At 37.8% G+C, this 20,734-nt stretch overlaps 1 long non-coding RNA gene across 1 annotated transcript; it reads right to left on the bottom strand.

Annotated features, from left to right (window-relative positions):
- Window positions 1-5,177: 5,177 nt before the first annotated feature.
- Window positions 5,178-19,376, bottom strand: LOC123454029. Its single transcript, XR_006633155.1, has 3 exons — window positions 19,222-19,376; window positions 15,293-15,443; window positions 5,178-5,673 (listed from the first exon to the last, which is right to left on the bottom strand). It is a non-coding gene; the product is annotated as an uncharacterized LOC123454029 (long non-coding RNA).
- Window positions 19,377-20,734: the final 1,358 nt, after the last annotated feature.

Here is a 20,734-nt window from a genome sequence, read left to right as displayed (position 1 = left end):
TTGGAATTGACAAGTTTCAAAATATACTGAGTCAATGTAAGAAAACCCAGAAACTTGCTCAAACAAGATTGATTTACACTAGACTTTTATTTTTTTAATTATACTAAAATGTCAAGTTCTGTAAATAATATTTACTGTATACCTTGTGTGATATGTGTGTGTGTGGGGTTAGTATAGTGTAATCTAATAAAAGTAAGAATTTTAATATCAAACATGCAGACATAAAATACTCCTTCCGAGCAAAATGAGTATTTTCTATACCAGTCATTTTTTCATATCTGAATCAAGGAGCTGGCTTGCCATTATCTCCCACAGAATACTGATTTTATAGTCAGAAGCCCATTCATTATTGTCCTCCACATCTCATATTTGGCAGATTCTCTGACATCAAGTCTTCTTATATCAACCTCTTGGATGATGTTTATCTTGACAATACTTTTGTTCTTTGTAGAACCATATTGCCTATTATTTGAGGCCCATTTTGTTTCCCTGTGGATCCTTTATTCTTACATTTCCTGAACTGCTATAAAACTGGACCAAAATGGAAGTGGTACCATAAAATTCTATATCCTAAAAGACAGACTAAATGGTTGAACATTCATCAGGTCCTTAGAGGGAACACCTGAACCACAGGGCCCTGGAGAGGGTATGATGAACCCAAAACTTAATCTTCTCCTGTTTCTGTCTCTCCCTCTTGTCCTCTTCTCTCTCTTTTGTTTATTTTTTATAGTTCATGTATTTTTCTTTCTTATTTTCTTTGGTGCTGTCCTGTAACTCCCAGTACTAGCACCTGGCTAACATTCACAGTTCATTCTGAGCTGTTGATCACAGAGACCTACAAGGTTTCCCAAAGAAGACAGATTTCTGTCAGAGTATTTGATGACTCATCAAAGGTTACTGGTAAGACCCTACTGCTGAAGACACCACATGCTATTGGTATGAAACATGGAGTGAACTGGCTGGAATCTGGAAGATTCAGTCCCCAGACAGTTATCTCACCTTGTGTCAAAGGGTGCTACATGAGCGACTGGGGAAAAATGACCAACATCTGTCCAAACAACTAGTGTTCTAAGCTACTCAGCAGCAAACAACCTGAATTGATTCTCACACAGTGCAATAGTGGCACACACAGCCACAGCACAAGCAACTGCTCTTGATTTGGCTAACTGATCTGCTCAGTGGGAGAGAACCCATAGCTGGAGCTGGGAAACAAGTCAGAACCATATCTGGAAAATGAGCCTACTCTCCATTATCAAGCTCCCAATAATCATGGGCTACAAGAGGAGCTACACCTATTAAATTCTCTCTAAAATAATGATGGTTGGGCTGGAGAGATGGCTTAGTGGTTAAGCGCTTGCCTGTGAAGCCTAAGGACCCCGGTTCGAGGCTCGGTTCCCCAGGTCCCACGTTAGCCAGATGCACAAGGGGGCACACGCGTCTGGAGTTCGTTTGCAGAGGCTGGAAGCCCTGGCGCGCCCATTCTCTCTCTCTCCTATCTGTCTTTCTCTGTGTCTGTCGGTCTCAAATAAATAAATAAAAAATTTAAAAAAAATTAAAAAATAAAAAAAAATAAAATAATGATGGTTATCCCATTTATCTGGTGCTGACTACACTCTCTGTTGGAGAATTTGCTTCTCCTTTTCAGATGGACACAGATCCAGAGGAAGAATCAGCCCATCACACCTCACCAGGGCCCCAGCTGAAACCAAGAGTAATTGGGGAAATGAGCAAGTGTGCTGCTTTCTTGTTGAACCTGGTACCAGCACAAGGATGAAAGAGATAGGCACACAGAACACTCAACTTCTACCAACCCAGAGATCCAGAGATGGAGAGGCTCCCAAGACTTCATCACTGTAGTAGACCTAAAACAAACCCAACATGGCTCAGGGAAATTTGTGGAAGAGGGGGTAGAAAGATTGTTAGAGCCACACATTGGGTCATCATGCAACAAAACATTGCCTCTTAGCTATAACTGATGGCCAACCCTAGATTGTATGACCCACATTCCCCAATGAGGAGAGGGCATGACAGGGAGGAAGCTAATGATGGTATCAACATGACAGTATGCCCACTGTGTACATAACTAATAAAATAAATGTCTTGGTAAGTGTAGCTCTGAGCTAATACATTGAGTAAATTGTAACCAATTTACAAATTGTACTGTTAAAAAAAAAAAATCTTCCCAGGCTGGAGAGATGGCTTAGTGGTTAAGAAGTTTTCCTGCAAAGCAAAAGGACCCAGGTTCAGTTCCCCAGGGCCCACAATAACCATAGCACAAGGTGGCACATGCATCTGAAATTTGTTTGCAGTGGCTGGAGACCCTTGTGTGCCCATTCTCTCTCTCTACTCTCTCTCTTTATCTCTCTCTCCCTCTTTCTGTTAAATAAATTTTAAAAAACGATCTTGCCAAATTTTTTGCCACATTTTAATATAGTATTATTTTTGGAAGTATCAAGCAATTATTGCTTCAAAAGATGGTAGTTAAATGAATTATAACATGCATTGAAAATATGGCATCTTAGGAATGAAAACCTGAAAAAAAAAAAAGGATTTTTTTTCCTATGCACCCACATACTTAAGAGTAGAAACAGAAAACTTAAATCACTTCTATCATCCCTTACAGATTCAACTGCAGGGAACATAATCTGTGCCTTGTATTTCATTGTGATCACATCATTAAACAAGATTATAAATTGACTTAAACTACAAGAGTATTGTAAAAAGAAAGCTTATATATTCAAAGAAGTGTATATCTTCCTATATTAAGATATGTCAAAGATATGTACATATAACTTTTATATCTTAGAGAATTTCTGGATAATATTTCCATTCTGTCCCTGTGTATCCATCAAGATTGCACTTGTCAGAATGGTGAAAATAGAATTCTTCACAATAACTAAATTGCAATTTTCATTCATTATTTTTCATCTAAACCTTGTTACAGTTTTATATGTCTCAATGCAGAATGTCCTGCTTGCTATTGAAATAAAGTCACTACAGCTTCTCCGATACATATTTATTGGTTTCCATAGATAACTGCCAGCTTTACCCTTGGGTGTCTATTGGAATGTGGTCTCATACAACATTTGTTTCCTGACTTATTTTAACATTGTATTTCCACTTATTCTTACAATTAAATTGTTTTGAATCAGTAAAATTTACTTTTTTCTAATTGTACTAATTAACCATGTGAAACCAGAAAAAAATGTATCTGCTATTTATTAGATCTCTTTGATGTTAAGACAACTTTTCTGAGACATTTAGTTCTACTTAGGTATTTTAAATGTAAAGAAAAAAAATCACAGAACATAAATAGTACTTAATTAAGGAATAAACACTCGAAGTGTACATGTTGAATTTCAAATAAAAACTATAGTGTTTTATTATTATTGACCAAATAAACAAAAACTATCACATACTTATGAATTCACAATAATTAAAAACTATGAAACAAATAAGAATGAGCTAATACTAGATCCAATTAAGGTAAGAGAAGTTTGTTTTTAAGGCATGGTCTCTCAAATGTCAGGCTGGTCATGAATGTATGAAAGTCACCTTATGAAGTACAAGTTACCTTGAACTCCAGATGTTCTTGCTCCATACACACACACACACACACACACACACACACACTCATATATATATATATATATATATATATATATGAAAATGTAAGCATAATCATATATTTAAGAACACTGGATTTTAACATCTACTATTCAATATTATTATCTGCATTTTGCATATTTATCCTATAAAACTTTTGTGAATGCTTTTAGAAGTCTTGTGTGTATGTATCACTATATTTGTAAGCTTGTTTTTGCAGAAATCAAGCTGAATATAACTTTTGGTTTTATTCTTTTATTACATATTGCTGTATTATTTTGATTTGGTACTTGTAGCAAAGCTGTCTGGAGATATTATTTATGTTTCTTAGCGCCTAAACCTTTATAAACACACACACACACACACACACACACACACACACACACACACAAGCTCACACATATTCTTCACAAACCCTTCCTAATTCCCAGTTCGCAGCTGCACACCTAGACATGCACTGAGTCCCTGACTATTTCTGTGTCTGTGTCTGCATACACAAGCACATAAAGAGATTGTTGGTGTACAAATCCCAGATTAAGCTCTAAACTGGTTTGATTTAATCTTTACTTTGTGCTTTCTGGGTTTTACTATTTCTAGGTCTAGGTCTTTCCAAGCAAGGATGCTCACTTGGATTAGTAGTGCATGTAAAAGAAGAGTGCCGGCCTTCCCATCATATTACCTCATGAAGCAGTCCTCATTTGGAGGATGACATCCTTAGAAAATATCTAAGCTTGCCCCACCAAAGGTTCACGTTTGTGATGGCTAATCTCTTTAGTCAAATTGACAAGATTTTAGGATCACCATGGAAACATATATCTGGCATGCCAAGGAGAAATTTTCTAGATCAAGCTGGAGTTAGAAGACTCACTTAAATGAGGGTGGTGATTTTCCGTGGGCTGAACATCTACAAGTATAAGAGCAAGCTAGCTGAGCACCTGAATTCACCGCTGTCCATACCCTGGCTGTGGTTGTAGTGTGAGCCAGTGCTTGTTGCTCTTGCTGCAATGTCTTCTCCATCATGTTCAACTGCAACAGTGTTATTAGCCAATTATAATTATAAGCCAAAATAAACCACTCAAGATGGTTTTGCAAGGTATTTTTTTTTTTTTCAAAGCAACGAGAAAGGTAAATAATGCAATATATTATTCAGTAAAGGTTTGATTCCCCGGGTGGCACTGGGGTAGGAGAGGGTAGAAAGCTGAAAAGGCAGAGGATCTCAGGAGCTCCTCAGGTTCTCATTTAATCCCTTGGTAGTTCTCCTGCAGCGTCTTGAATGCTTTCATGAAGATTGGTACAAAACAAGTGAATATGACCTCCAGCATTTCTCTGATTTTCTCTCTACTGCTGGTTCCTGGTATAGCCATATTATGCTGCATTCTGCTTGCAAGGGCAGCTCACATCCTGATCACCAAAGGGAGGCCCAGAGCACAGAGCCTTCCATTTGCCCCTCACAAATTAAGATAAACAAAGCCTATTATTTTATGAACGCATGTATTGCTATTTCACTACAATGATGTAAACATGACAGAGGGAATAGAGATGTAGTCAAAATACATCAGTGACACCAGATCTCAGACAATTTTTATTTATTTATTATTATTTTTTAATGAAGTAGAAACTTTGTATAGAAACCATCATTTCCCTCCTCCCTTCCCCACTCCACTGAAGGCCATCCTTGGTGGAATTGTTGGTATGCAACATGTAGTTGTGGGCTTTCATTGTGAGAGCAGCAGTCTGCTATTGTGGAGAGGGGCTATGTCTCTGGATAGTCCTTCCCACCCTGTGGGCCTTATATTCTTTCCACACCCTCTTCTGCAAACTTCCCTGAGCCATAGCTTCTGAAGTTCTGCTTTGGTGTGTTCTGAGTGTCCTCAGAGTCTGTCTCCATCATCCTGGCCCAGGGTGTCAGGCTCTCCATGGAAGCCTCTTGCTCATCTCATGAGTTCCTCTGCAGTTTCACCTGGACCCTGGCTGGTGTGTGAGGGGTGGTTCATCTCCTGACAGGGAGTCAGCTGCCTATTCTTGTCTTGTTGTTTGGTTGTGGTCGTCCTCAGTTCTTGATGCTTTCTAAAAAAAAAAAAGGAAAAAAAAATAGATTCTCCAATGAGAAGTGAGATCAGGACAGATTAAAGGGGATAAACATTGTTAATTTAGAGGCATTTTGATGGGTATAACCTCAATTTTGGATGAAGGCTAGTGGAAGCTTCATATTGGAGTCAATTCACTTCATCTCCACAGGGTTCTGACATTATTCTTGTCATTTTTCACTCATTCTTTTTGCTTATATTTATTTTAATTTTCTTTATTTTAGTCATGTGTTCAAGAATTCATATCTTGTAAGGTAAAATTGGTCAACTGTCTATGGCTTAGTGATGTCATAGGCCCAATAGGGAAACTATTACTCCTGCTGCTAGTTTTATTTATTTGCTTTTTTATTGTACTAAATGGATACAACATGCCTGTCAAAATATCTTATAATTATTTCTTTTTATGTCCATAACATAGTAGTCCTGTGAGATTTGGTCAGAGATGATTATGATGACGATGATGATGATGATGATGATGATGATTATAGCAGGGAGTGGTTACTGTAGAGTTTCATAACATGTCAAAGTGCTGAAAATACATAATTATTGAGTGCTCAGCTCTATGTTAGATATCCACAGTGCCACACCCAAAGCTCAGGGAAAATGCAGAAGAGGTGACTGAAAGAATGTAAGAGACACAGGATAGGGAAGAGGGTTGTGGAAATCTATTTTGCATCCATACATGAAATGGCTTTTGTGTTGTTGATTTCATTCCAACTATGATGCCCTGCACCAGATCTGCACAAAACTGGACTCATCAGCGAACTATAACAGGTGATGAGATAGTATTATGTGTTCCCAACATTCCATGAAGATTTCTGTAGACTTCATGGTTGACAGAAGAAGAAAGTACACTTTCTGCATGGTATAGCCACTGGTAAGGTGCCCAGACCCTTGCAAACCACCCCTCACCCATGAGCTTGTAAGAAAACCTAGTAAAACTCACTTGGTCAAAGAGGAAGAAAAAAGAAAAGAAGCACTGAGGTGTAAGTGGGGCTGACTGAGAAAAGGAAGGAGTAATAGCCAGAGTGGGAGGCACAAAAGACGATAACGGGGTGGGGGAGGTTATCCATTCCTTTACTCATTGTGACCCGATACCTAAAAAGAAGCAGATTAAAGATATAAAGTGTCTATTTCGGCTTACCTTGTTGAGGAGATATATTCTTTCACCACAGGAAAGGCATGCCAAATAGCCTTGTCATATTGCAATCAGAGTCGGGAAGCAAACAGGAAATGAGACTGACATCCAGGCCTACCTCCAGTGATCCATTTCTTTCAACAAGTCTCTAACTACTAAAGATTCCTAACCTTCTCTTAGGGCATCAGCTGGGTACCAAGTATTAAAACACATGAGCCTATGGAGGGAATTTCAAAATCAAACCACAACAGGCAGAATGACTATGAACACAACACATCTTATACACATATGGAAATGCCATAATGAAGCCCATAATGAATAAGTAATATATGCTAATAGCATTGTAAGCCTCAAATTTCTACTTTATTAGGTGAATTGTTTTGAAACAGGATCTCAAGTAACCAAGGATGTTGTTCAACTAACTAGATACTTGAGGATAAATTTGTTCCAATGGCCTCTACCTCCTGAGTGCTAGGGTTACATGAACCACCATACCAGATGAATTGTTATTCTTAAAATGATAGTAACAGATGGTAAAAAGTGTGCTTGTTATTTTACCTATGATTCCATGCATTCCAATTTTTTAAATATATTTTCACACTCTCAGAGTAGTTCTCATAAAATAATTTTTTGTTGTTGTTGTTTTCTTTGTTTATTCAAGATAGGGCATCACTATTCCCAGAGTGACCTGTATCTCACTATGTAGTTTCTTGCTGGCCTAGAACTCATAGAGATCCTCCTACCTCTGACTCTGGAGGGCTGAGAAGAAAATTTTTATGCCATCATTCTTGGCACAAAGTAACTTTTATAAATTTTAATTATTGCTGGAAATTACTCAGCAGTAACATGAATACTGGTAATTATATCACCAACACTAGATGCTAAGACAAAAATACTACTTCAGCAAGAGAGAAATTTTGCCTAATGTACCACTAGTTATTCTTCAATGAGTCAAAGCTATGCTTCGCTTTGGAGTATAGACTGTGACACAGTTAGGGAAATTTTTGATTCTCGAAACAAAGTTGTTGAACCTAGTCCAAGCAATCATAAGTTAATGTAATTGGAGATAAGAGGGAAATCAATTTCTTGTTATTACAGAAGTAGCAATGTAGCAATTCTTGCCAGAAAAACAGAGAGGTCTTGTAGGTTAGGTGCTTCAAAAGAGGAATGTCTAGATGAAGAAGCAACGTCACCTATTATTATCTGGGCATTGAGGGAGATGAGATTAATTGCTCAGGGGGCAGAAGCCATTCCTAAATAATGTGTTGAAAGGCAAATGTCTGAAACTGGATAAAAGCTTTCTTTTGTCGGTGTATATATCCTTTAAAAGAGTTTCCTCACTGAAGCAAATACTAACAAGAATATGTCATATGGTGAAGGTAATGCCTTTAGGAAAGTTACTAAATTAGTGATCCAGTTTTCATTAGTCTAAACAGAAGAACATACTAACTTCAAATATACTAGCACATGAGAACATAAAACCTTTGTTTGCATTTGTTCTCCTTGGTGGCCAAATTTGACCTAAAATGTATGCTACGTACGTGATAACTGTTACAATAAACATGAATGCATTGTTGACCAGTATTTAGTCCCATGAATCAATAAACATAGAAATTATTAAAGCACCAGTCATAGGACAGGATCACAGAGACCTACAAGGTTTTCAAAAAGACAGGACAGATTTCTAACAGAGTACTTGATGACTCACCAAAGGTTAGTGGTAAGACCCTACTACTGAAGACACTATATGCAATTGTCACGTAAAATGGAATGGCATGGCTGGAAGCTAGAAGAGAGTCAGGCCCCAGACAGTCAGCGCATCTAATGCCAGAAGGTGCTATATGGGCGACTGGGGGAAAATGACCAGTATCTGTCTGACCAACTCATGGTCTAACCTACTTAGCAACAAATAACCTGATGTGATGCCCACACAAATGCAATAGTGGAACACAGCCATGGTGGGGAACCAACTGCTCTTGATTTGTCTAACTGATCCCCTCAGTGGTATGGGACCCATATCTGGAGCTGGGAAACAAGTCAGAACCATATCTATCTAAACTTTAGCCCGCTCATCAATATCAAGCTACCATTAATCATGTGCTACAAGAGGGCCTACACCTATTAAATTCTCTATTAAAAAGTAAGGGTTATCTCATTTGTCCTGGTGCTAACTTACTCTCCATTGGAGAATTTGCTTCTCTTTTTCAGATAGATGTAGATCCTAAGGGGGCAGAAAGAATGTCAGGGCCACATGTTGGGTTATGATATGCAGAGACTTACCCATAACTGTGGGCTTACTCCACAATGCACGACCCATATACCTCAACAAGGAGGGGCCAATGGGGAGGGGGTAGGTCTCGGATGAGCCTAATAATGGTACCAAATTAACTGTATTTGCTAAATACAAAACTAATTAATAAAAAAAAATAAAAAATATAGTCAAATGACAGTGTGGTCATGTATTGTTATTCCCAATGCAAAGAAATTAATCATTTAAAAAAAAAAACAAAATTTGCCCAAACATACAGAAAATACATTTAAGTTTTTATTCTAGTATTAATTATGTGTCACAAAATGAATACAGTACTGTGAGAATGAAACTCTAGGTTCTTTTTCTGCTCTTAATGTCTCCATGTTCTGAAGCTCAAGAGCCACAGCTTCAAGCAAAGTGAAATTCTGAAGTAAAATCTCATATTCTACATGATATGGTTACATACAACTTCTTCTTATTTTATTATCATTCTTCTGTTTAGAAAATAACAGTTTATTAAAACATCAGGGTAACTCAACCAGAAATTTTAATCCCAAGTGACATTGTTTCATATGTATATTTGAAATTATGAAATTTATATGAATGATAAATTGTCACTAAAATATGAAATCCTGTGATTCCATACATAAATGAGGTTTCTATAAGCATAGGCTTGTGTTTTTGATTTTATTTTTGTTGATCTATTTTCTAATTTTCAGTCTTCAGTGAGCAAGGTAGCATGTTTACTCCTTTTTAAAAAGAAATTAGAGGGCTGGAGAGATGGCTTAGCGGTTAAGCGCTTGCCTGTGAAGCCTAAGGACTCTGGTTAGAGGCTCGGTTCCCCAGGTCCCACGTTAGCCAGATGCACCAGGGGGCGCACGCATCTGGAGTTCGTTTGCAGTGGCTGGAAGCCCTGGCGCGCCCATTCTCTCTCTCTCCCTCTATCTGTCTTTCTCCCTGTGTCTGTCGCTCTCAAAATAAATAAATAAATAAATAAAATTTAAAAAAAAGAAATTAGAGATCTTAGAAGATACACCTAAGAACATTATGACAAACTATGACAACCAATGTAATTTTGCCCCCAATAGTTAACTTGACAGTATTTAGAATCACCATGGAAACAAATTTCTAGGCATGTTGTGAGGGATGTGATAGATTAGGTTACTGACATAGGAAGAGCCACCCTAAATGTGGGCATCTAGTATTCCATGGCTGGGCATCCAGGGCTACAAAATAGAAGTAGCTAGTGGAGCAACAGCATGTGCTGTTGAAACATGTTCTCTACGCTCTTGACTTCAGTGCCTTCCCCAGCATTATGGGCTGCAATTCCGAACTGTGAATCAGAATCAATGCTCACCTTCTTCACAGGGCCTTTGTCCAATATTTTGTCAAGGCAATGAGAAAAAATAATAAGTAAAATTGATACCAAAAGTAGGATCTTTGCTGTTTTAAGCCAGTACAGTATTGGAACTTACCAATCTAAAGACTGAAATGTTCATATAGCCCTTAGGTTAAATATCAAATAGTCAATTTTTAATCAACAAATCAACATAATTCACTTTCTAAAAAATTCAAAAAATAATTAATCCATATTAAGTTATCTTACCCTGGTACAAGTCAGAATATTCACTGGCCTCAGTAAATTTTAGCCATGAGATGAAAAGAAAAAGAATGTTAAAAACCCTACAAAGTTATTCTGCATTATTAATGTGAATGCTACTGTAATGCAAACATCTTGTTGGGTCTATTGCATGTTCACTAGCTGCATGGAAATTTTGTGATTACTTCACTTTCTTGAGATTACCATTTTACTGCTGAGATTCTTTCTTGTTAAACATTATTATGTTTGGTTATTATATCCAGTTGAATTTTCTGATTTATTTCTGCCATTTACCTATGCTGTTCCATTGAATAATTGCTGTTCTGCTTTCTGTCATAGTAAGTTTAAAGAAATGATAGTGTATTTTTCAGCTGAGGGACAATACAACAGTTATGGCTTGCATTTTTCTTACAAATACTATACTAAATTGTAATACCAAATATGTATGGATGTGATCTCATTTTGAAATAGTCTCTCCATCAGTAGATCATATTTATTATGCAGTTATAAACAGACTGGATGAGTTTAAAATATAAGCCATATTGTCCATATAAGGAAAAAAAATGGAAACATGGGGATAGCAGAATCTCTAGAAAGAAAAGATAACAAGATAATGAATTCAGTAGAGTGAGTCCGCTGTAAGCCAAGAGAAAGCAGAGATTTCTAGCAATATTGAATCTATAAACTACTTTGTAACCCATAAATTCGAATAGTGTCTGAATTGCCTATGGTGCTAAAAAAGTTTGAGCAGAGAGCCATGAACCACACTTGAAGACAGAGAGTACAGTCCATGGAGGTTATGGAGGAATGACAATGAGCTTTGATAGAAATTAAATTCATCATAAGGAGATAGCAAACGACTTACTTTCTAATCTTTCCCACAAACACAGGTCACCGTATGTTTAGGCTAGCACTCAAATTCAAGTAATAGGTGATATGGTAAAGAGATCTCAAGATATGAAGTACATTGTTTGCAACCGATGGATACACTGTGTGTATACAACCTTTTATATCCAAATAGTATGCTAGTCAGATGAAAACTACTAGGAAAATAATGAACACAAATATTAGACTTCTTTGCACATTTTAGTAATAATATCTTATGTAATTATATTGATATTATTGAGTATATTAATATTAATAGTAGTAATGCTTAATCTAACATTAGAGGATGATGATTGGAGATAATGCAGTTATCATGGAGTGATCAACCACCTACCTATTGCTTTATTGATTACATCCTTTATGTTTTAGTAAGGACAGTGATTTTTCCCATAATACATTCACATTACTGTTTACTATTTCATGATTATAGTTTCACCACTTGGGAAGCTGAGGCAGGAGGATTGCTATAAAGACAATCTTGGATATATAGAAACATCATGTCTCACAAAAAAACATCCTGAGTATAGCTTTGTCTTTAGGTATTGAATATTTTTTTTTTGGAGGTAGGGTCTCACTCCAGCCCAGGCTGACCTGGATGTCACTATGGAGTCTCAGGATGGCCTCGAGCTCACGGCAATCTTCCTACCTCTGACTCCCAAGTGCTGGGATTAAAGGCGTGCGGTACCACGCCTGGTGGATTACAATACTTTTAATCAGTATTTGCAATTAGAGACTTCAATAAACCTTATATACTGGGATTTGAGGCATGCACTGTGATGCCCAGTGTGGGTTTCAAATTTACTCTTTTATTTATATAACACAGCTGTTTGTGCAAACTTCTAACTAATGATTTTTTGAACCATTAAATTAAATTATTCTTTCAATTGACTCACTAATGATAACAAATTAAATCATGTAGCCCATATGTGGATTTTGTGTGAATTTTGGTGAGATTTCTTTGTGTACATAGTTTGGCATTATATAGATTCTTTTCAAATAAAAGCATGCAAACCATGATTGCTTTGGAAGCAATTTCTCATTTTATAATGCACTTGAAAGCTTTTAAATTCACATGTATGCTAAATGTTCAATGTATTATACAACCACACATGCCAATATTTTCTATCAACCAAAGCATTTATTGCCTCCTTTCTCTTTCCAGATGCATTGAGAACAACTTTTCTTTCGTTGCTTTTATTAGCATGCATTCATCCCCTGAGGACCATGTAGGCTGATTAGCTTAGAATGCTTTATATGGAGTAAGTGACCATTTGTATGTCCACATGTGAACACTAACATCCTGAACGTGTTTCAACAGGACAAGTGACCTTGAGCAAAGAGAAGCATCTTACCCTTTACTATTTAGCATAAATAAGAACTGTGATTTAATTGAAACAAACTGCATGAAATAGGGCTTCTGGTCCAAGGAATTAAGGTATGATTTATTATTTTGGTCTGAGTCAGCCAGATTATTGTTGAAGCAGATCTACCATGAAAAGTGACCCTCTTATATTCACAATATACTTGATTTTCTATTTCATTTTTCTTCAAAATAAAGTAACTCTGTCTGAATTGATCTTATTATAGTGCATGCATGGGGAATTTCAATATGAATTAAAATTAAAAATAGTTTGTTACTGATTGTTCATTTACTAACACCTGAACCACAAGACACTGGAGAGGGTAGGATCAAGACTAACCTAAATCTTCTACATCTTCCCTCCCTCCCTCTCCCCCTCTCCCCTCTATCTCTCTCCTCTCTAACTCTTGTATATTAGTTATGTTTTTCCTCAATTTCTTAGTGGGCACTGACCTGTAACCCCCACTTCCAGCTTGGGGCTACCATCCACAATGAGCTTTTGATCAGAGAAACCTACAAGGTTTCCCAAAACAATAACAGACTTCTGTCAGAGTACTTGATGACCCACCAAAGGCCAGTGGTAAGACCCTATTGCTGAAGACTCAATACGCACCTGACACATAAAATGGAATGGCATGGCTGGAAGCCAGGAGAGAGTCAGTCCCCAGACAGTCAGCATGTCTAGTGCCAGAAGGTGCTACATGGGCAACGGGGGGAAATGACCAAGATCTGTCCAAGCAACTCATTGTCTAACCTAATTAGCAACAATTAACCTGATGTGATGCCCACACAAGTGCAATAGTGGCACACAGCCATGGTGGGGAACCAACTGCTCTTGATTTGGCTAACTGATCCCTTCAGTGGTACTAGACCCATAGCTGGAGCTGGGAAACAAGTCAGAACCATACCCAAACATAAGCCCACTCTCCAATTTCAAGCTACCATCAATCATGGGGTACAAGAGGGCCTACACCTATCAAACTCTCTATAAAAACAGTAATTGTTATCTCAATTTTCAGGGTGCTAACTTACTCTCCATTGGAGAATCTGCTTCTCTTTTCCAGATAGATGCAGATCCTAAGGAGAGAGCTGCCCCAACAAACCTCAAAAGGGGCCCAACTGAAACTAAGGGCAACTGGTGAAACAAGCAAGGGTGATGTTTTCCTGATGAACCGGATACCAGCACAATGGGGAAGGAGACCAACACAGAGAAAAATCAACTCCTACCAAATCAGAGAGACAGAGCCTCAGAGGTCCCCAACACCTCAGCACTGAAACAGACCAACAATGAACCCAACATGGCTCAGGGAAATTTTGCGGAAGAGGGGGTGGAAAGAATGTCAGAGTCACATGTTGGGTCATGATATGCAGAGACATTTATCATACCAATACCTGTGGGCTAACTCCACAATACACAACCCATTTACATCAACAAGGAGGGTCCTTTGGGAGGGGGTAGATCATGGAAGAACCTAAACAATGGTACCAAACTGCCTGAACTTGCTGAAAAGAAAACTAATAAATTAAATTAAATTTTTTTTTTCAATAAAATCTTTGAATGTGTTTTTTTTTATAATTTTTCCACCATGCTTTTTTTTTTTTGTTTATTTATTTGAGAGCAACAGACAGAGAGAGAGAGATACTGAGAGAGAGAGAGAGAGAGATTGACAGAGAGAGAGAGAATGGGCGCGCCAGGGCCTCCAGCCACTGAAAACGAACTCCAGAGGTGTGCGCCCCCTTGTGCATCTGGCTAACGTGGGTCCTGGAGAATCGAGCCTCGAACCGGGGTCCTTAGGCTTCACAGGCAAGCGCTTAACCACTAAGCCATCTCTCCAGCCCACCACCATGCTTTTGACATGTTTGTTTATTTAGCAATGGATTTATTAAACAATCACCAGTTTAGTTTGGAAATTATAATTTTCTTTAGACAGGCTTTTTTTTTTTTTTCTAATTTGAGAAATTCATTGAAACACTGGGATTTTATCTTGATTTAGAATGAGACCTCATTCCTGAGGGAAAATTCAAAGGAATCTGGCAAACATCACCTCTTGCATCTTAGAAAAGCAGTTTTAAAGCTCCATGTGCTCAGAAATGTAACATGGACCTTCTCTGAGTCATTGAGAGCAGAAAGTACATTAGAAAGGAATTAGAAATAGTCACCTTTGCTTGTAATCATTTTGTTTGATGAGCACTCTGTTACCCCTTAAATTGTATAAGATATATGTTAGCAGGCATTCTCCTAAATTGGATTTCACATGTTAGACCCATAAAGTTTGTTAGCAGGTATAAAGTATATCACACTGAACAGAACTCAAGAAAATCTTTAGAAAACAGAAACTTGGAAAATTTTAAAAATTATATTTACTTGTCATGTTCCAGCTAAAGAGAATTATAACCTAAGCATGATGGGTTCAACCTGAAATCTGAGCTGGGTGGAGCAGGGTATTGCCAGGAGTTCACAGCTGCCTTAGGGTGTATAGTGAGGTCCAGAGAATCTTCGGCTACTGAGAGGGACCCTGTCAACAAAATGAGTTGAATTAGAACATTAAGAGAAAAGTAGATGTAACAGAAGATGGACTCCTCTGTTGAAATTACTTCATAAAATAAGCATAGCTGTAAGAGATGATAAAACACAAATTATAATATGAAATGAGCACTTGTTTTCCCACACACTTTGGGAAAATCATCATATATGTTCTCATTCCAAGTGATCTTCAAGTCACATATAGAAGATCTAGATGCACATTTATTCAGAAATATGGCGTTAGTAAGTTTTAGAAAATACATTACAGAATTTCTTGTCATATTTCCTAAGAAGTAACTGAAATTCATTCATACAGTTTTAATGAAAAATTCATACTTTCACTTGTGTCAGCTTAATTGAAAAGATTTAGAATTTTTAGAAAAGTCATAAAACCAATGTAGTATGAAAGTTCTTAACTGTGAAAACTAATGGCAAAGTCAATTTCTCCACATTGTTCATCAAAGACATGCTAGTTATAGTAGAATCATTAATGTGACAATGTCCATTGCTTGTTAGAAAATGAAAAACATAATCATTGTTTTCTGATATTCTTAAAATTTTACAAGAAAAAAATGAATAAAACATGAAATATTTCTTGAAATGAAGTGAAAAGGTTAAGACAGCATTTATCACAACCTATATATCACAGCTTATTGAGAGTCTGACCACATGAACTTAAACTTAAGCTTATTAGAAAGACTTTTTTAGGGCTGGAGAGATGGCTTAGCGGTTAAGCGCTTGCCTGTGAAGCCTAAGGACCCAGGTTCGAGGCTCGGTTCCCCAGGTCCCACGTTAGCCAGATGCACAAGGGGGCGCACGTGTCTGGAGTTCGTTTGCAGAGGCTGGAAGCCCTGGCGCGCCCATTCCCTCTCTCTCCCTCTATCTGTCTTTCTCTCTGTGTCTGTCGCTCTCAAATAAATAAATAAAAAATTAAAAAAAAAAAAGAAAGACTTTTTTAGGCTGGAGAAATTACTTAACAGTTAAGGCACTTGCCTGGAATATGAAAGGACCCAGGTTCGATTTCCCAGGACCCACGTACCATATGGTACATGGTACATGTATCTGGAGTTGGTTTGCACCAGCTGGAGTCTCTTTTGTGCCCATTCTTTCTCTCCCTCCCTATTTGCCTCTCTCAAAAAATAAATAAATAGATGTAATCAAAGTTTTTGTTAAATCTATTTCTAGGCTGTTGCTTCCACATCAAAATTCTTTGTAAAATTGTATACAGATGTTCAAGTTTATGATCAGTTGAATTGTGACTATTGCTAATAATTATTGTCCAGGCTTAATGAAAGAAACAATGAACATGCTTTTAGTATATTTGATGACAATTTTTCAGATTTTCTCATTAGCAATTTCATTCATCATAGGGTTAACTTGAAGCATACATAGTCAAGTACATGGAATAGAGGCTATCCATGTCTTACCAATGGGATATGTTTTTATTTATGTGTTTAATAATTAAAACTATGTAATAACTAATATAAGGTTTACACAAATAACTACAATATATGTAAATCATTTTGACATGAAGTATAAATATTATATAGCTAAGAGTTAATTTCTATTACCTGGTGTTATAGACAAAACAAATTGTAGTACATGTCAAAAAATACATCAAGGGCTGGAGATATGGCTTAGTGGTTAAGTGCTTGCCTGTGAAGCCTAAGGACCCAGTTCGAGGCTTAATTTTCCAGAACCCACATTAGCCACATGCACACGGGGGCACGCATGTCTGGAGTTCGTTTGCAGTAGCTGGAGGCCCTGGCATGCCCATTCTCTCTCTCTCTTTCTCTGCCTTTCTCTGTGTGTCTGTCACTCTCAAATAGATAAATACTAAAATGAACAAAAAAAAAAATTAAAAGTACATCAATTGCTGAATAGATGATGTAATGGTTAAGAAATTTGAATGCAAAGCCAAAAGACCCAGGCTTGATTCTGCAGTATAAAGCCAGATGCACAAGGTGGCACATGCATCTGGGTTCGTTTGGAGATGTTAGAAGCCCTGGTGTGCACAATCTCTCTCTCTCTCTCTCTCTCTCTCTCTCTCTCTCTCTCTCTCTCTCTCTCCACACACACACACACACACACACACACACACCAGATAAATAAATCAAAATGTTTATAAAGTACATCAGGATAAAATAAATTCATATGAGAAAAGTATTGGTTACCCCTTGGTGAAATTGGAACAATGAAATTTTCTATCTTTTGCCATATCCATCAAACATACCCAGAATTGATTTTCTTTATCTTTCTACCTAAGCTCTTCTTCCTCAGAAATACTGAAAACCTAATACACAGAACTGAGAAATTTTAAATTTTTAAATCTTGATGAAAATAAAACAGATATATCTGATAATGGAATTGAGCATTTTTGTATTTTTTAGACATTAGAGTCTCCAGTGTTGACAGAACTTATTCTTCAAATTTTCACTTATGTCCCTTATTACTTCCTCCATACTCATATAAATTTCCTTACAACTAAAGAAACTGGTTGTTTATAATACAGTCTTATTCTATAAGGTTTGTATAAGTTCATGAACTTCGCAGACTTTGTTTTAATATTATACTACAAGACTAAGTTGAAGATATTCAGATTTGACCACTTAGCCATTTAGGTTCGCTAGATGACCATTTGCATGAATAGAGACAAATAAAGTTTAAGGGATTTTAATTCATTTATCCAATAGTGAAAATACTTTGTTTATAATTTTTTTAAATTAAAATGCTTCTTATAGTTTTAACTGTATATGCTAGCTGTCAAGGTAATCAATGAAAGACCAAGATAGACAGGATGTCGGATCTAAGAATTTATTGTACTGGTGAAGAGGAAGAAGGGAAGGAGAGAGATAAAAGAGAGAAGAAAGACAGGAAGAAATAGAGACAGGAGAGTGAAGAGAAGGAGGAGGATGTGCATGTATTCCTTGCCAGAGCCAGGGAGTGGATTTCATGGGAAGTGGCTAGAACCTTCTCTGTGGGGCAAGGGTCTTGAGAGCTGTGCAGAGTTAGCAGTTGGGGATGGGGCAGGTGGCCATATCTCCTCTTAGCCCAGAAGTGTACCATATCAGGAGGTGGTACTAGATTCCCAGAGTTCACATGGACAGTGGAATGGGAGGTGAGCTCACAAGCTTCCTTCATCATCTGGCTGGTCTGTTTTGAAACAATCATAGTTTCAGGATTGTGCTCATTGACTAAATCAGAATGGCATGATTCCCATGCACGCCTTCACATTTGATCATCACTTGCTCATTTGTATAAATTGAGGATTATACCATGGGTAATGCACAGGGGTGCTGCGGTCACATATCAATGGACCTTAATTTCTGTTTATGCTGCATAAATAATACCATAAAACTTGTACTACATGAAGCTATTATATGTTTTTTAATTTAAGAAGTAAAACTCATTTATGAGTATTATTTAATTGTACATTGTCAGTGTGAGGAATTTTGTTAACTACCCTTTCAAGTCTCAATAAATCACACTGTAGAGATATTATTGTAGGAGAATCAGGTGAAAGAAAGCTGGCTTCTTTTAGGAAGTTTCAGTTAGGGACAGAATCCTATAGGGAATATCAGGAGATGTCATCCCACATGCCAGCCTGCTTTGGCAAGGATGGAACTCAGGAATGTAGCTTTTATCTGATCCAGATTATTCGACAACTACTGTGGCCCTGCTGCCCACCTTCTAACATAATGCCTAGGTGGACTGGCCTCTGACGTCAGCCCTTTAAATACACAAACAAATTAGGTCTTTCCCTTACATACCTGAATCTGACAGGAATCCATTTTCAATCAACTGCAAAGGATTGTCTATGTTGTTTCTTCGTTTCTATCCTCTCTCTCTCTCTTTCTCTCTCCACACGCCATCGCCCCCCTTTGACTATCTTCAGTCTACCCTGTGATCTCTGGATACAAGTGAATCTGGCTTTCCCCTTCCACCCAGTGAGGATGATGGAGGGGGCGGGGGGAGGGCATAGAACAAAGTCCTGTTTCTTGGTCTGGGTAATTTTCTGCTTGCCTCTGCTTTATACTTTGGGGTAAATTTTTACTGTCCTTATATGCATGATTTTCCTCTGTTCTCTGAGTCTACCACGTATGTATTTTCCTTATACTCTAGATCTACCACGTGGGTGCTTTCTCTAAACTCTGGACCTGCTACCTGTGTAATTTCTCTAAACTTAGAGTAGCCCTGGGTATAAGTCTCCCTGCATTCATTTTTCATTTGAATTTCTTCGTCTCTGCTTCGATATTCCCACTCCACCCCTGCTATTTTTCCTTAAACATCTACCATTTGTCCTCTTAGGAATGTTAACTTGCTTGCATGGGGGATGCTCAGGGCACATGCTCTGTGTGTATTTTTTTAAATCTACTGTCACAAATACCTAGGTTCTATTTTCTAAGTGTTTTTGGCTCTGCCCCAGCCATCTCTTAGATGTTTCTCACTTAATATGCTGTTTTGCTCATAATATGCTGTTTTCCTTCTTTGGTGCAACTGATGACTGTAGTTAAGCCTTCTTCCTAGGTCCCAATTTCCCTGAAACTAACCCTACGATTTGTTATTTCTCTCTACATAAACTTAATAATTCATAATTTCATAATTCATAATTTATCCTTCTTGAGTCCGTTTATTTCAAGTCTTTGTTAGAAATAGGACAGAGATGGGCGTGGTGGCGCACGCCTTTAATCCCAGCACTTGGGAGGTAGAGGTAGGAGGATCGCCTTGAGTTCGAGGCCACCCTGAGACTCCTTAGTGAATTCCAGGTCAGCCTGGGCTAGAGTGAGACCCTACCTCAAAAAAACAAACAAAAAAGAAATAGGACAGGGCCAGAGCTGGAGAGATGACTTAGCTGTTAAGGAATTTGGCCACAAAGACAAAGGATCCTGGTTCAATTCTCCCGGACCCATATAAGCCAGATGCACCAAGGGGCTCATGCACCTGGAGTTTGTTTGCAATGGCCTGAGACCCTGGTGTGCCAATTCTCTGCCCCCGCCCCATAGTAAATAAATAAAAATCTTGAAAAAAAGGACAGGCTCCAAATTTGGGGTTCATAAGCCTTGTTCTCCCTTCCTGAGCCCCCATACCCTGCATTATTTACATGGGTAATTATCCTTTATTTTCTATAGTTCATGGAATCCTCCTACCAGGTTTCTAAAGGCCGTAAAGTGTTAATTCTTTCGTCACAATCTTCTCACGGCAAGGTATCTTGCAGCTGCTGGCTTCCTCTCATCGCTGGAGCAGCATCATTACTGCTTCATTACTGCTGAGAGCAGTCTCAGT

The sequence above is a fragment of the Jaculus jaculus genome, chromosome 13, assembly GCF_020740685.1.
Source record: "Jaculus jaculus isolate mJacJac1 chromosome 13, mJacJac1.mat.Y.cur, whole genome shotgun sequence".
Classification (NCBI taxonomy): Eukaryota; Metazoa; Chordata; class Mammalia; order Rodentia; family Dipodidae; genus Jaculus; species Jaculus jaculus.
Note: the sequence above shows the minus strand (reverse complement) of the source record. Positions and strands in the feature narration are given on the sequence as shown.